The following is a 15,079-nucleotide window of genomic DNA, read 5'->3' on the forward strand; positions in this document are numbered from 1 at the left end:
AAACATGCAACTCTATCCCACAAACTGACCACCAATAAAACACAATCCATTCATATTTGCATGCTTGCGTTCAACGTTCTAGCGGATACACGGACTGTTAATGTACCAGCATTTCACATTTGAAATGGCTTATCTTGCAGTTAGATTAATCTGTACTCTTGTAATGTTAATCAGTTAAATATGTTACCTAGACAAACGTATTCCCTGAATTTCATTATTCTACATCAATTATTTTTTGGTATTGCGATATTTTTCAGTCAGTGTATTAAGAGAGTCATGGAATGAATATCGGAACGACAGATTAGGAGCCGACGGGGTGTGTCCATTGCAGCTGACAAAAAGTTTGTCTCTAATGAGAACAAATATGAGAGTGACTGTGTTGTTATCTGCACGTTTATAACACATGCAGAGGAAAGCAAGCTAATTGCTGGATGATTTTACCAGCCATCCGTTTCAACAGAGACACTTTTATATTCATTCAAAGTTTACGCACAAGAGCTAAGAAATACCCAGCTCTCGCAATATTAGTTGGAGATACCTGTAACTTTAACCTACCCAGTACAGACTCGTACGACTATCAATTTACTGTTGGAGGTACGGACAGGCAGTCTTGTGAAGTATTGTTGAACACATTTTCCGAAAACTGATTTCAGCAGCTAGTTCGAGAGCCCACATTCAATGGAAATATTTTAGATCTTTGTAACTATAAACAGGCCTGACTTTATCGATTGTGTCATAGAGAGGTGGATTAGTGATTATGATGTCAGCGCAGCGATGTTAGTAACTGTTGTTGTTGTTGTGGTCTTCAGTCCTTAGACTGGTTTGATGCAGCTCTCCATGCTACCCTATCCTGTGCAAGCTTCTTCATCTCCCAGTACTTACTGCAACCCACATCCTTCTCAATCTGCTTAGTGTATTCATCTCTTGGTCTCCCTCTACGATTTTTACCCTCCACGCTGCCCTCCAATACTAAATTTGTGCTCCCTTGATGCCTCAGAACATGTCCTACTAACCGGTCCCTTCTTTTTGTCAAGTTGCGCCACATACTCCTCTTCTCCCCAATTATATACAATACTTCATCATTAGTTATGTGATCTACCCATCTAATCTTCAGCATTCTTCTGTAGCACAACATTTCGAAAGCTTCTATTCTCTTCTTGCACAAACTATTTATCGTCCATGTTTCACGTCCATACATGGCTACACTCCATACAAATACTTTCAGAAACGACTTCCTGACACTTAAATCTATACTCGATGTTACCAAATTTCTCTTCTTCAGAAACGCTTTCCTTGCAATTGCCAGTCTACATTTTATATCTTCTCTACTTCGACCATCATCAGTTATTTTGCTCCCCAAATAGCAAAACTCCTTTACTACTTTAAGTGCCTCATTTCCTAAAGTAATTCCCTCAGCATCACCCGACTTAATTCGACTACATTCCATTATCCTCGTTTTGCTTTTGTTGATGTTCATCTTATGTCCTTCTTTCAAGACACTGTCCATTCCGTTCAACTGCTCTTCTAAGTCCTTTGCTGTCTCTGATAGAATTACAATGTCATCGGCGAACCTCAAAGTTTTTATTTCTTCTCCATGGATTTTAATACCTACTCCGAATTTTTCTTTTGTTTCCTTTACTGTTTGCTCAATATACAGATTGACTAACATCGGGGAGAGGCTACAACCCTGTCTCATTCCCTTCCCAACCACTGTTTCCCTTTCATGCCCAACGACTCTGATAGCTGCCATCTGCTTTCTGTACAAATTGTAAATAGCCTTTCGCTCCCTGTATTTTACCCCTACCACCCTTAGAATTTGAAAGAGAGTTTTCCAGTCAACATTCTCAAAAGCTTTCTCTAAGTCTACAAATGCTAGAAACGAAGGTTTGCCATTCCTTAATCTTTCTTCTAAGATAAATCGTAAGGTCAGTATTGGCTCACGTGTTCCAATATTTCTACGGAATCCAAACTGATCTTCCCCGAGGTCGGCTTCTACTAGTTTTTCCATTCGTCTGTAAATAATTCGCGTTAGTATTTTGCAGCTGTGACTTATTAAACTGATAGTTCGGTAATTTTCACATCCGTCAACACCTGCATTCTTTGGGATTGGAATTATTATATTCTTCTTGAAGTCTGAGGGTATTTCGCCTGTCTCATACATCTTGCTCACCAGATGGTAGAGTTTTGTCAGGAGTGGCTCTCTCAAGGCCATCAGTAGCTCTAATGGAATGTTGTCTACTCCCGGGGCCTTGTTTCGACTCAGATCTTTCAGTGCTCTGTCAGACTCTTCACTCAGTATCGTATCTCACATTTCATCTTCATCTACATCCTCTTCCATTTCCGTAATATTGTCCTCAAGTACATCGCCCTGGTATAGACCCTCTACATACTCCTTCCACCTTTCTGCTTTCCCTTCTTTGCTTAGAACTGGGTTTCCATCTGAGCTCTTGATATTCATACAAGTGGCTCTCTTTCCTCCAAAGGTCTCCTTAATTTTCCTGTAGGCTGTATCTATCTTTCCCCTAGTGAGATAACCCTCTACATCCTTACATTTGTCCTCTAGCCATCCTTGCTTAGCCATTTTGCACTTCCTGTCGATATCATTTTTGAGACGTTGATATTCCTTTTTGCCTGCTTCATTTACTGAATTTTTATATTTTCTCCTTTCATCAACTAAATTCAATATTTCTTCTGTTACCCAAGGGTTTCTACCAGCCCTCTTCTTTTTACCTATTTGATCCTCTGCTACCTTCACTACTTCATCCCTCAAAGCTACCCATTCCTCTTCTACTGTATTTCTTTCCCCCATTCCTGTCAATTGTTTCCTTATGCTCTCCCTGAAACTCGGTACAACCTCTGGTTCTTTCAGTTTATCCAGGTCCCATCGCCTTAAATTCGCACCTTTTTGTAGTTTCTTCAGTTTTAATCTACAGTTCATAACCAATAGATTGTGGTCAGAGTCCACATCAGCCCCTGGATATGTCTTACAATTTAATACCTGGTTCCTAAATCTCTGTCTCACCATTATATAATCTATCTGATACCTTTTAGTATCGTCAGGATTCTTCCATGTATACAACCTTCTTTCATGATTCTCGAACCAAGTGTTAGCTATGATTAAGTTATCCTCTGTGCAAAATTCTACCAGACGACTTCCTCTTTCATTTCTCTCCCCCAATCCATATTCACCCACTATGTTTCCTTCTCTCCCTTTTCCTACTCTCGAATTCCAGTGACCCATGACTATTAAATTTTCGTCTCCCTTCACTACCTGAATAATTTCTTTTATCTCATCATACATTTCATCAATTTCTACATCATCTGCAGAGCTAGTTGACATATAAACTTGTACTACTGTAGTAGGGATGGGCTTCGTGTCTATCTTGGCCACAATAATGCGTTCACTATGCTGATTGTAGTAGCTTACCCATACTCCTATTTTTTAATTCATTGTTAAACCTACTCCTGCATTTCCCCTATTTGATTTTGTGTTTATAACCCTGTATTCACCTGACGAAAAGTCTTGTTCCTCCTGCCACCGAACTTCACTTCCCACTATATCTAACTTTATCCTATCCATTTCCCTTTTTAAATTTTCTAATCTACCTGCCCGGTTAAGGGATCTGACATTCCACGCTCCGATCCGTAGATCGCCAGTTTTCTTTTTCCTGATATCGGCGTCCTCTTGAGTAGTCCCCGCCCGGAGATCAGAATGGGGGATTATTTTACCTCCGGAATATTTTACTCAAGAGGGCGCCATAATCATTTATCCATACAGTAAAGCGGCATGCCCTCGGGAAAAATTACGGCCGTAGTTTCCCCTTGCTTTCAACCGTTCACAGTACCAGCACAGCAAGGCCGTTTTGGTTAATGTTGCAAGGCCAGGTCAGTCAATCGTCCAGACTGTTACCCCTGCAACTACTGAAAAGGCTGCTGCCCCTCTTCAGGAACCACACGTTTGTCTGCCCTGTCAACAGATACCCCTCCGTTGTGGTTGAACCTACGGTACGGCCATCTGTATCGCTGAGGCTTGCAAGCCTCCCCACCAACGGCAAGGTCCATGGTTCATGGGGAAGGGTTGGTAACATTAACTAATGTTAATAAATCACCTCAACAAGGCTAGGAGAGTATTTTTGCCAGAGTGAGTTGATAAGAAATTGTTGGCATCCCACTTAGACAATGAATGGACGTCATTTTGTTGCACAATGAGAGACCTAGAGAAATTATGGGTAAAGTTTAAAACGAATTGTAAAATCACTCTTTGGCTAAGAATATGTCAAGTAGGTGAATAAAGGATGGAAAACACCAACCGTGGTTTAATAGTAAAATTCGGAAAAATGTTGAAAAAGCAAAAAAAAAAGACTGTTCCACAGTCATTTAAAAACAGAAACGCGCAAATAACGACAGACAAAAGTTAGTAGAGGTTCGTGCGTCTGTACAAAACTGATCGATGCGCGGAAGAACACAGAAATTACTGTCATCATACCTTAGCAAATGATCTTGCCAACAGAACCAAGAAAATTCTGGGCCTACATAAAATTGTGAGTCTTCTATCTAGTGAATCGTAGACCAGTCGTACATGACAATAGAGAATATCAAAAGGAAAGAAGACATTTTCAGATTTCGTGTTTAAGAAACCTTTCAAGCAGGAGAGAGTCTCGTATGGAAGGCATAGTAATAGTCATCCCTGGCATAGTAGAGGAACTGAAAGGGTTGAAAACAAGTAAGTCGGCAGGTCCGGATGTAATCCTAATACGGTTTTACAGTACGCTACGGTAAGCATCACTTATTCAGTCTGCATTCATAGCGAACCTCTCACCCGGTGTAAAGTAACATGGAGAAAGTGCAGGTAGCTTCTGTATACGTAGGTTGGAACTTACGTAGTGGCAACACTGCTGTGGGGCCACTATGCAATGGAATCTGTTATTGTCGTTGATAGCACACGTTGTTGACATACCTACCTTACCTCCGACCAAATGGACTCGCCCGTCCCACGTCACCGGCGTGCGCTCAATCGAGGGAAAAACAGTCACTTGTGAGAGAGCGGTCTAACGTAACGGTGTCACTATGTTTTAGAAACAGGAAAAATGGAGTTGGATCAAGATTGAATGTGCCAGAGGTCGTACAGCACGACAGTGTCATCAAGGTCTTTGAGAGGCGTGCGGGGAATCGGCATTGCCGTACAGAACAGTGGCACACTGCGTAAAAGTCTTCAACGAAGGTCGGCAAACTGTGGCAAACATGCGTCGGGCAGGGCGTCCTAGCGTCTCTGAAGAAGAAATTCATGCTGTTTCCGTGTTAGTGGACAGTGATCGGCGCCATACGATTAGTGAGATCGCCCACGAAAGCGGATTAGCGCATACGACTGTGCTTCGCATCCTGAAGGAACGCCTGGGCATGCGAAAAATTGCATCACTATGTGTTCCGCATGAATTGATGGAAATTCAGAAATTGATGCTTTACGATGCTGCTCAGACGCACTTGGAGCGCTATAAGCGCGAAGAAGAGGCTTCGTTACGCCGTATCGTAACACTGGATGAGATATGGGCCACATCGTACGAGCCAAATCTGAAAGGCTAATGCAACAAATGGCGTCATTATGGGTCGCCGCGAAAGTCGAAAGTGCGTCAGAACCCCAGTATGGTGAAAGTTATGGCGATTCCGTGTACGATTGTGATGATGTTATCCTAACGCATTACGTTCCTTCAAGGCAGACCATAAGTGCTGTTCGTTTTGAAACATCACCTCCGACCAGACCAGCTTTGCGAAAGAAGCGGCGACACTTTCTGCGAAACCCACCTACAATTTTGCACGACAATGCGCGGGCGCATACAGCGCAAGCTGGCCGGCCGGAGTGGCCGAGCGGTTAAAGGCGCTACAGTCCGGAACCGCACGACCGCTACGGTCGCAGATTCGAATCCTGCCTCGGGCATGGATGTGTGTGATGTCCTTAGGTTAGTTAGGTTTAAGTAGTTCTAAGTTCTAGGGGACTTATGACCACAGCAGTTGAGTCCCATAGTGCTCAGAGCCACAGCGCAAGCTGTTTCTGCTCTGTTCGGTCGATGGGACTGGGAAGTACTGTACCATCCACCATACTCCCCGGAGTTAGTCCTTGTGATTTTGATTTGATTCCGCATTCGCTTCGGAACTGTTCCAGAGGTTCGACAGACAGTAGACCGCTCCATTCACACCATCTACAGAACAATCTCTGCTAACGATATACTATGCTTTCCGCATCGCTGGCAAAATGCTCTACACAATGCTGTTGACTACTTTGAAGGACAGTAACAGGTGCTAACATGTAACTCTTTTGTATCGGTTGTGAATAAATAGTTGCCACTATTTAAGTTCCAACCCTCGTATAACAACGGCAATACAACACTACAGCAAAATTACGGATCAATCGGTTTGCTACAGACTTTCTGAAACGTATTCTCAGTTCGAACATAAGAAATTTTCTTCAGACGGGAAACCTTCTGTGTACAAATCAGCTTGGTTTCGGGAAGCATCAGTCTTGCGAAACTCATCTTGCCCTTTTCTCTCATCGTATGCTGCGAACCATGAATGGAGGGCAACAGGCAGATTCTATATTCCTAGAATTACAGATAATGTTTCACACGGCGCTTACTACAACTGATAGAGAAAAGTACAAGTACACGGGATAGGGGCCCAAACACGTGAATGGCTCGTAGACTTAAGTAACAGAACGCATTATATTATCCTCAGCGGCGAGTGTTCATCAGAGACAATGGTATCGACAGGAGTGACCAGGGAAGTATGATAAGACCACTCTTATTCTCTGTATTCATGAATGATCTTACGGACAGGATGAGCAGTACTCTGCTGCTGTTTGTTGATGATAAAGTGACGTACTGGAGGGTGTCGTCGTTGAGTGAGTGCAGGAGGACAGATGATGACTTAAACAAAATTCCTGGTTGATGTGGTGAATGTAGAAAAATATAAGTTAGTGCAGATGAGTAGGAAAAATAATTGCATAATTTTAAAATGCAGCATTAGTAATATGCTGCTTGACACAGTCAGGTCGATTAAATATCTAGGTGTAACGTTGCACAGTGGTATGACGTGGAACAAGCATGCCAGGACGGTAGTACGGAAGCTTATGGTAGACTGCTGTTTACTGGAAGAATCTTAGAAAAGTTTGGTTCAACTGTGAAGGAGACCACAAAAGAGTACTAATGCGACCCATTCCTGAGTACTTCAAAAATGGCTCTGAGCACTATGCGACTTAACTGCTGTGGTCATCAGTCCCCTATAACTTAGAACTACTTAAACCTAACTAACCTAAGGACATAACACACATCCATGCCCGAGGCAGGATTCGAACCTGCGACAGCAGCGGTCGCACGGTTCCTGACTGAAGCGCCTAGAACCGCTCGGCCACTCCGGCCGGCATCCCTGAGTACTGTTGGAAGATAAAGAAAGATATCAGAGCAATCCGTAGGTACGCTATTATATGTGGTGGCTGTAGGTTCGATCAATATGCAAGCATTACGGAAATGTTTCGGGAATTCAAATGAGAATCCCTGGAAAGGAGGCGATGTTCTTTGGGAAGAACACTACCGAGAAAATTTAGAGAACTGGCATAAGAAGCCGACTACAAAACGCTTCTACTCCACCAACGGACATTTCACATGAGATAAGCGAAATAGGGCTCCTACGAAGGCATATAGACAGTCGTTTTTCTCTCACTCTGTTTGTGAGTGGAATGGGAAAGGAAATGTTTATTAGTGGTACATAGTACCATCTGGCACCCACCATAAAATGGCTTGTGAAGTATGTAGGCAGGTGTAGATGTAGAAGCGATATTGTGAACTGCAACAATAATAATGTTGAATTAGGTGAAATGAAATCTACTTCGGTAGAAATCAGTGATAACTATGTGTAGGCAGTATGGCCTGAATCTAGTGTTTTTATGTGCTAGGATCTACAAGAAGACGCACGCTCCAGTGATGTGGTTGAGATTAATTGGGGGCAGACAGTGGTTCATGTATCAGGTGTTTCTAGTGGCGACGCTTGTGATGTGCTGAGTATAGCTGCATATGACGTTTTCGTGATAGAAACTGTGAGTGATACATTGAATTCTGATGATTAACTTCTGTTGGCCGGTGTGGCCGAGCGGTTCTAGGCGCTACAGTCTGGAACCGCGCGACCTCTACGGTCGCAGGTTCCAATCCTGCCTCGGGCATGGATGTGTGTGATGTCCATAGGTTAGTTAGGTTTAAGTAGTTCTAAGTTCTAGGGAACTGATGACCTCAGCATTTAAGTCCCATAGTGCTCAGGGCCATTTGAACCATTAACTTCTGTTGCAAATAGTTTGAATGAAGAGGTTGAGCAGGTAAGTTTATTTGTTCAACCTTGGGAGAGTAAGAACTAGAATGATTTTGATTCTAATGACTGGGCCAACACCAAGGCCACTTTGTTTCAGAAGTGGGCACCTGAAAATTGGGAGCTTAGTAAAGTTGATTATACTAGGCACATAATGGAGCTAGGTGATTATAATTATGAATATAAAGAGGATTTTAAAGAAATATTTAATGAACACAAAGATTTAAAATATTTGTGAAAAGCGTATATCTTTATTATTTGGAAAGATAGCATGGATAATGATAAAGCAATTAATAACAGTTATATTAGTGGAACTGGTAGGAATAATGATGAAATTCACACTTGTTTGATGATTGATGGTGAACAGCATATTGTTATGAATGAGTGCGAATTAAATAGTGAATGGAAGGTGAAAGATGAATGTAATTGTGAAGCCAAGGACTGGGAGGCCTCGCAAAATTTCACCAACAGATAATATTAGAAACATCGGAGAAGGAGAAATATAAGGTTGCAAGGAAGTTAGGGGGTTCAGTGTAAAAAATCAAAATTTAAAGAAACCTTTAATAGTTGCATGAAATGATGAGATTAAATTGTTTACTGAAATTTAGTTGTGCACCATGACTGAAGACTATGTACATGAGGTGAAAGAAGATCTTTTGTGAGAAGCAGAATAAAAACATAAATTTATAGAGAAGGTTCAATCAGCTCTAAATATTAAAGTGGGAGACATATGTGAGACTGCTTTGCTGGACACTGGGGGTTCCATTTCTGAAATAGCAGAAAATTTCATGAACATATTAGGCATAGGAGCACAGTAGAATTTTCATTCACAGGAGTGAGAGTCAAAAATTCCACCATAAATCACAGTGAGTCAGTAGGAAGGAGGTAATTTTAGATGTTAATACTGATGGAGGATTACTTCGCCATATATTCGTTGTGATACCAGGCTTGAGCATAAATGTAGTTCTAGGTGTAATGTTTTGAATAAACATGAGGCAAATATACATTTCGAAGAGAAAGTATTTAATCTGAATGCTAGAGCTAGCAGGAAGAAATTGAAGGTTGAGAATGCGCTTCCTCGGAAGGTATTCATGGCCAGATGGTGTGTGGAAGTATTGAGAGGAGAGATGGCAAATTCTAAGGAGTGGATCTTCAGGTTGAAGAAATTGTAATGTTAGGACTGGATGCAGAAATTGGTCTACATAAGAGTGTGGGATGTTATGAGGTCGGATTTCATTGCTGTGATAATGTAGTTTTCACGGAAATTTTTTTGCTTCTTGTACAGCTGAGATGAGAAACTTTTATGTATTTCTGAGGAGGCTAGTTGGTCAGAGTACTGATGTGTGTTACAGAGAGGTGTGTTATCCGATACTGATGGAATGGGTACAGCAGATTCTGATGTGACTACGGCGGGTGCATACGAGCCTGGCAACAGCTGGTGAAGATAAAACTCGTATTTTTGTGCAATGTTACGGTATCAGGTGACGCTGTTGGTGTTGGTGGGACTTCCGGATCAACATTACGTGATGGTGTGTCTGCAGCTGCAACAGAGAAAGCGGATTAACTTGGCGTTTGTAGATAGGTTGTTGGATATGTTTCCAATGTTATAAAAAACTTGGGAAGTCACCCTAGTGTCGAAGTAAAGGGGAACTCCACTGAATTTGGATGTAAAAATAATGACGTTCCAAGGGGTAAAGCTAGTATTATGAGACAGTAAATCGTACCCCTTATATATCGCTGTTTCCCTAGCACTTTGAGTAATAATGTGTGTGTAATTAGGGCATAAATTTCAAATCATTGGACGAAAACGTGTCGCCATTCTTAGTATCTTCCATTGAGGAAACATACTGTTTGAAGAATTATTGAAAAACTACTGCAGACAGTTGTAACGTGAAACATGAATTTTGAAAAGCATTATACCAATGACAAACTTCAGTGTAAAAGTGGAATAAGTTCAACTGTTAATACAAGAGGTTGTAGGAAGTGTGTTACTTGAAAAAATTCAGTAAACGAAGTAAAGTGGCCTATACTGTTATCCTTTCAAAGTAACATTTTTTCACTTGAATTTTCGAGGAACTGTAATATTAATATAGTAAAGGGATACGTTTGCATATTAGGCAACACGACCAAATTCATTTACGAGGGGCGTTCTCTCTTTTAACCATCACACAACCGTGTTGGATCCCCGTGAATTGATATGAAGAGAGGGGAGGGAGGGGGAGTGAGAGGTTACAGGCTTCCCCTTACACTTCTCCCTACAGTTTGACTTCTGTTGCAATCGCTTCTCCCAATTTATTTCCGTTCCTTCAACTCATACCTTGTTCTGCTTGCCTTTCTTTTGCCGATCTTTGGCTTTTCGTCTCCTGTAGCCATCGCCTTCATCTTTTCTAGCTTTTTTGTTGTTTAGTTCTCTTATTTCACATACGCCTACTACCTTCTCCTCTCCCTCCTTCTTTTTCCACCATCTTCTTTCTTCTCCTTCTCCCTCGTTCACTCTCTGCTTCTTCGTTTCTTCCTGTGGTAAACTGTAACTGATCAATTACTTGGTTCGCAACCAGTAACGCAGCAACAAAAATTTTTCACATTGTGTTTATCAAATTACTGTTATCATCTCCTTCTGGAGTTGTCTTCTTTCTGTAGGTGTCTGTCAGTATAGAAAGTCTGGTTTTCCTTTAGGCTTTACGTTTTGTTAGTTATATTTGTTGTTGTTTCTACTTTTAAAGCTGCAGGTGCATCTAAGTCTTCAGTGGCTTCCGATGTTTCCGTCACTTTCTTCCGCTATTTCTTTTCATTCATGGAAGCCGTGCTATTGTGGCAGTACGAAAGAATTAACAGCAAACTAGAACGCTATACAAAGCAGACTAGAACGAAGCAAATAATATTTTCTTGAAATCGATTTGTAGCTATTTTAAAAGGAGCGATATTTGATTTTTCACAATCGCGTCGTCGTTAGATGAAAGCTATTGTGTTCCGTGAATTTCGTAGACCACAATCCGACGTCGCACAATAGAAGTTATTTCGATTCGCATCGTAGTACAAGGAACAGAATTTCCAAGAAAACTAAGTAATTTTGCTGATAAACTACTTCCTCAGTAAAATCTGAACGCAGTTGCTTCGCCCCTTGAAGTCACTCTATCAGATAATAGCATCTCATGTGCCCCCTGGAGGTTATCTAAACACAAAGGAACGCGAATATCTACAAGAGACGGGATAGTCAAGAACATATAATAAATATTACTCAGTACGCTAGCTATTGTATTTAAGTACGAACGAGTAGATAATTTCAAGATAAGAACTCATGGAGGAAACATGATATACATTTAAATCGTTCTTATTACCTAAGCTTACCTATGAGAGTACAACGACATTCATTAACCTACACGTGTATCCAAATTTATTAGAACTTTAACGCCACCATCACTTTGTGCGAACACATAATATGTTTACCTGATTCACCTCTGAATGTACGCTCATCAGATTATAAGAGAAGCTCATGCATGGACCTTAATGAGATATTAGGCAATGAGATGACAGAAAGTCATGGGCTAGCGATATGCACATATATTAATGGCGGTATTATCGCATACACAAGGTATAAGAGGGCAGAACGTTGGGGGAGCTGTCATTTGCACTGATGTGAAGTCGTTTCCGACATGATTACGGCCCAACGAAGGGAATTAAAGTATTTGGCACCCGGAATGGTAGTTGGAGATAGATTCATGAGACATTCCATTTGGGAAATCCTTAGCTAAATCAATACTCCGAGACTCACACTGTCAGGAAATGTCCAGAATACCAAGTTCCAGGCATTACCTCTCACCACGGACAACGCAGTGGCTGATGGCCATCACTTAACGGCCAAGAGCAGAGCCATCTGCGTGGAATTGTCAGTGACAACGCACAAGGAACTTTGCGTGAAATAACCGCAGAAATCAAAGTGGGACGTGCGACGAACGTATCCTTTAGGACAGTGCGGCGAAATTTGGCGTTAATGGTCTATGGCAGCAGACGACCGACGCGAGTGCCTTTGCTAACTGCACGTCATCGCCTCCAGTGCCTCTCTTTGGCTTGTGACCGTATCGATTGGACCCTAGACTACTGGAAAACCGTGACCGTGGTCAGATGACTTCCAATTTTAGTTGGTAAGAGCTGATAGTAGGGTTCGAGTGTGGCGCAGACACCACGAAGCCATGGACCCGTGTTGTCAACGAGGCAATCTGGAAGCCATAATGCTGGGCTGTTTTTCCATAGGAAGGACTGGGTCACCTGAATGGTCGGCTACTTCGAGACCATTTTCAGCCATTCGTGGACATCACGTTCCAAACCAACGGTGGAATTCTTATGTATGACAATGCTCCACGTTAACGGGCCACAGTTGTTCTCGATTTCTTTAAAGAACGTTCAGGCCCTTTTCAGCAAATGCTTTGGCCACCCAGATCGCCCGACATGAATCCCACCGAACATTTATGGGACATAATAGAGAGGTCAGTTCCTACACAAAATTCTGCACCGGCAACACTTCCGCAGTTTTGGACGGCAATAGAGGCAGCATGGCTCAGTTTTTCTGCAGGGGACATCCAACGACTTGTTGAGTGTACGTGACGTCGAGTTGCTGCACTACGCCGGGCCAAAAGGAGTCTGACGCGGTGACCGAACGTATCACATGACTTTCATCACATCAGCGTAGAGCGTTGTGCTGTCGTTTAAAGTAACGCGTGAAAGTCTGTGTAGCTGGCCTTTGAATGTTATTTACTTATTTTTTTGTTCCAACTTGGCTGTGGTCCAACTCTGGTGAGCAATGCCCAAAAATTTGTAAGACCACATTTATGACAAATTCTACTTCTTTAGAAGTCGTACTTTGAATTTATCTTGTTTAAGACTTCCATCCAACGATATTTACGTGCTCGAAAAGCTTTTTGTTACTGGTACGCTAAGACTAATAAATGTTTAGTAACACAAGAAATATTATTAACTTTATGTTAAAGTGTTATATATAAAACTAAACTCCGTCCGAACAGGCCATGAAGGCCCAACGGTACCGACAGGCTGTCGTGTCATCCTCAGCCCACAGGCATCACTGGATGCGGATATGGAGGGGCATGTGGTCAGCACACCACTCTCCCGACCGTTTCAGTTTTCACGAACGGAGCCGCTGCTTCTCAATCAAGTAGCTCCTCAGTTTGCCTCACAAGGACTGAGTGCACCCCGCTTGCCAACAGCGCTGGACAGACCGGATGGTCACCCATCCAAGTGCTAGTCCAGGCCGACAGTGCTTAACTTCGGTGAGCTGACGGGAACCGGTGTAACCTCTGCGGCAAGGCCGTTGGCTAAAGTGATATATATGCACTGCCGTAAAAAAATTAGCACACGCTGTTTGAAGTTTCCAGACCAATCGTGATTTATTGTTGCAAGAATGCACATGGAGTACATGAAATAATTACATTTGTAGATAAATGGCACAATGAGTTTTGAGATATCTGGTGTCGACCCACATTAGTACCTGTCGTAGCCTCCACAAGCGGTAATGCAGGGGCTGTCTCTGGCATCTAATCGATATTACAGATGGAGAATACTGTCCTGAGGTACTGGGATACGCTATTGCACGTCTGATCGACCCGTTCACGTAGTTCTGTAACAGCTGTTGCTTGACGAGTCTCACGAGTCACTTCTCGTCCCATCATATCCCACACGAGCTCCGTTGGAGACAAGGCCGGAGATCATTCTGTCCAGGGAAGTTGCTGCACGTCTTGCAGAGCACGTTGAGTTTCACGGGCAGTGTGTGGGCGAGCATTATCCTGTTAGAACAACACATCACCTGTCTGTTGTAATAATGGAAAAATAACGGGTCTAACAACATTCTACAAGTACCGTGCGCTGATTAGCGTCCCCCTAAAAAAACAAAAGCTGAACGAGAGTTGTTGCTTATCGCACTCCGAACCATAAGGCCTGAGATGGGGCCAGTGTGGCTTGAAGGAATGTAATCATTGAGACAGTGCTCACCAGGTCTACGTCGTACGCACAAACGACCATCACTAGCGTGCGGCAGAATATGCTTTCATCGCTGAAGACCATGGTGTGCCATTCCACTTTGCAAGTGATCCTCTGACGGCATCCGTCGAGCCATGCACGTCGGTGCTACGATGGAAGACGGGCAAAAGGTGAGCATGTCTGTACTCCCATTCGCTAATAACGAGTTTGCAACAGTTTGTGTTGACACGTCTAGGCTCACAAGCCCTTTTATTTATGCCGTGGTAGCTGTACGATCTGCCATTGCGCCCCTTCTAACACGACATTCCGGGCGGGCGTCTGCGGTGCGTGGACGTGCAGAATCTCGTCTACGGGTGTCATAATGTTCACTTGACCCGTGCTACCGGCACTGCTGTACAACTGACGCTGTACGGCCAACTTGTGTTGCAATTCTCCGAAAGAACCATCTTGCCACTTGGAAGACCACAGTTTAATCCCTCAGTTGGCTGTAGGAAGCATGCGTGTGTCTCCATGGTTGCCTGCTAGCTTCACACGTTTCCACCACACTGAGCCTTCTGGCTGTGAGCATTCGCTATTAAAGTGTAGACACAAACTGCTCTCTGGTAGCTATGCCGCTGCGTTTCTGCTGGCGGACCACGCTGAAACCATTATCAGTACGCCTGCTATCCTCCCAGGTATATGCCGTCATCGGATGAAAATCGACGTCCTCTTTCCAGGTGTTCAAATTTTTTCCGGCTTTGTATAC

At 42.8% G+C, this 15,079-nt stretch overlaps 1 pseudogene; it reads right to left on the minus strand.

Annotated features, from left to right (window-relative positions):
- Positions 1-13,556: 13,556 nt before the first annotated feature.
- On the minus strand, positions 13,557-13,674 carry LOC126482753 (5S ribosomal RNA; annotated as a pseudogene).
- Between the last annotated feature and the right edge of the window lie 1,405 nt (positions 13,675-15,079).

Source organism: Schistocerca serialis, chromosome 5 (assembly GCF_023864345.2).
Source record: "Schistocerca serialis cubense isolate TAMUIC-IGC-003099 chromosome 5, iqSchSeri2.2, whole genome shotgun sequence".
Lineage (NCBI taxonomy): Eukaryota > Metazoa > Arthropoda > Insecta > Orthoptera > Acrididae > Schistocerca > Schistocerca serialis.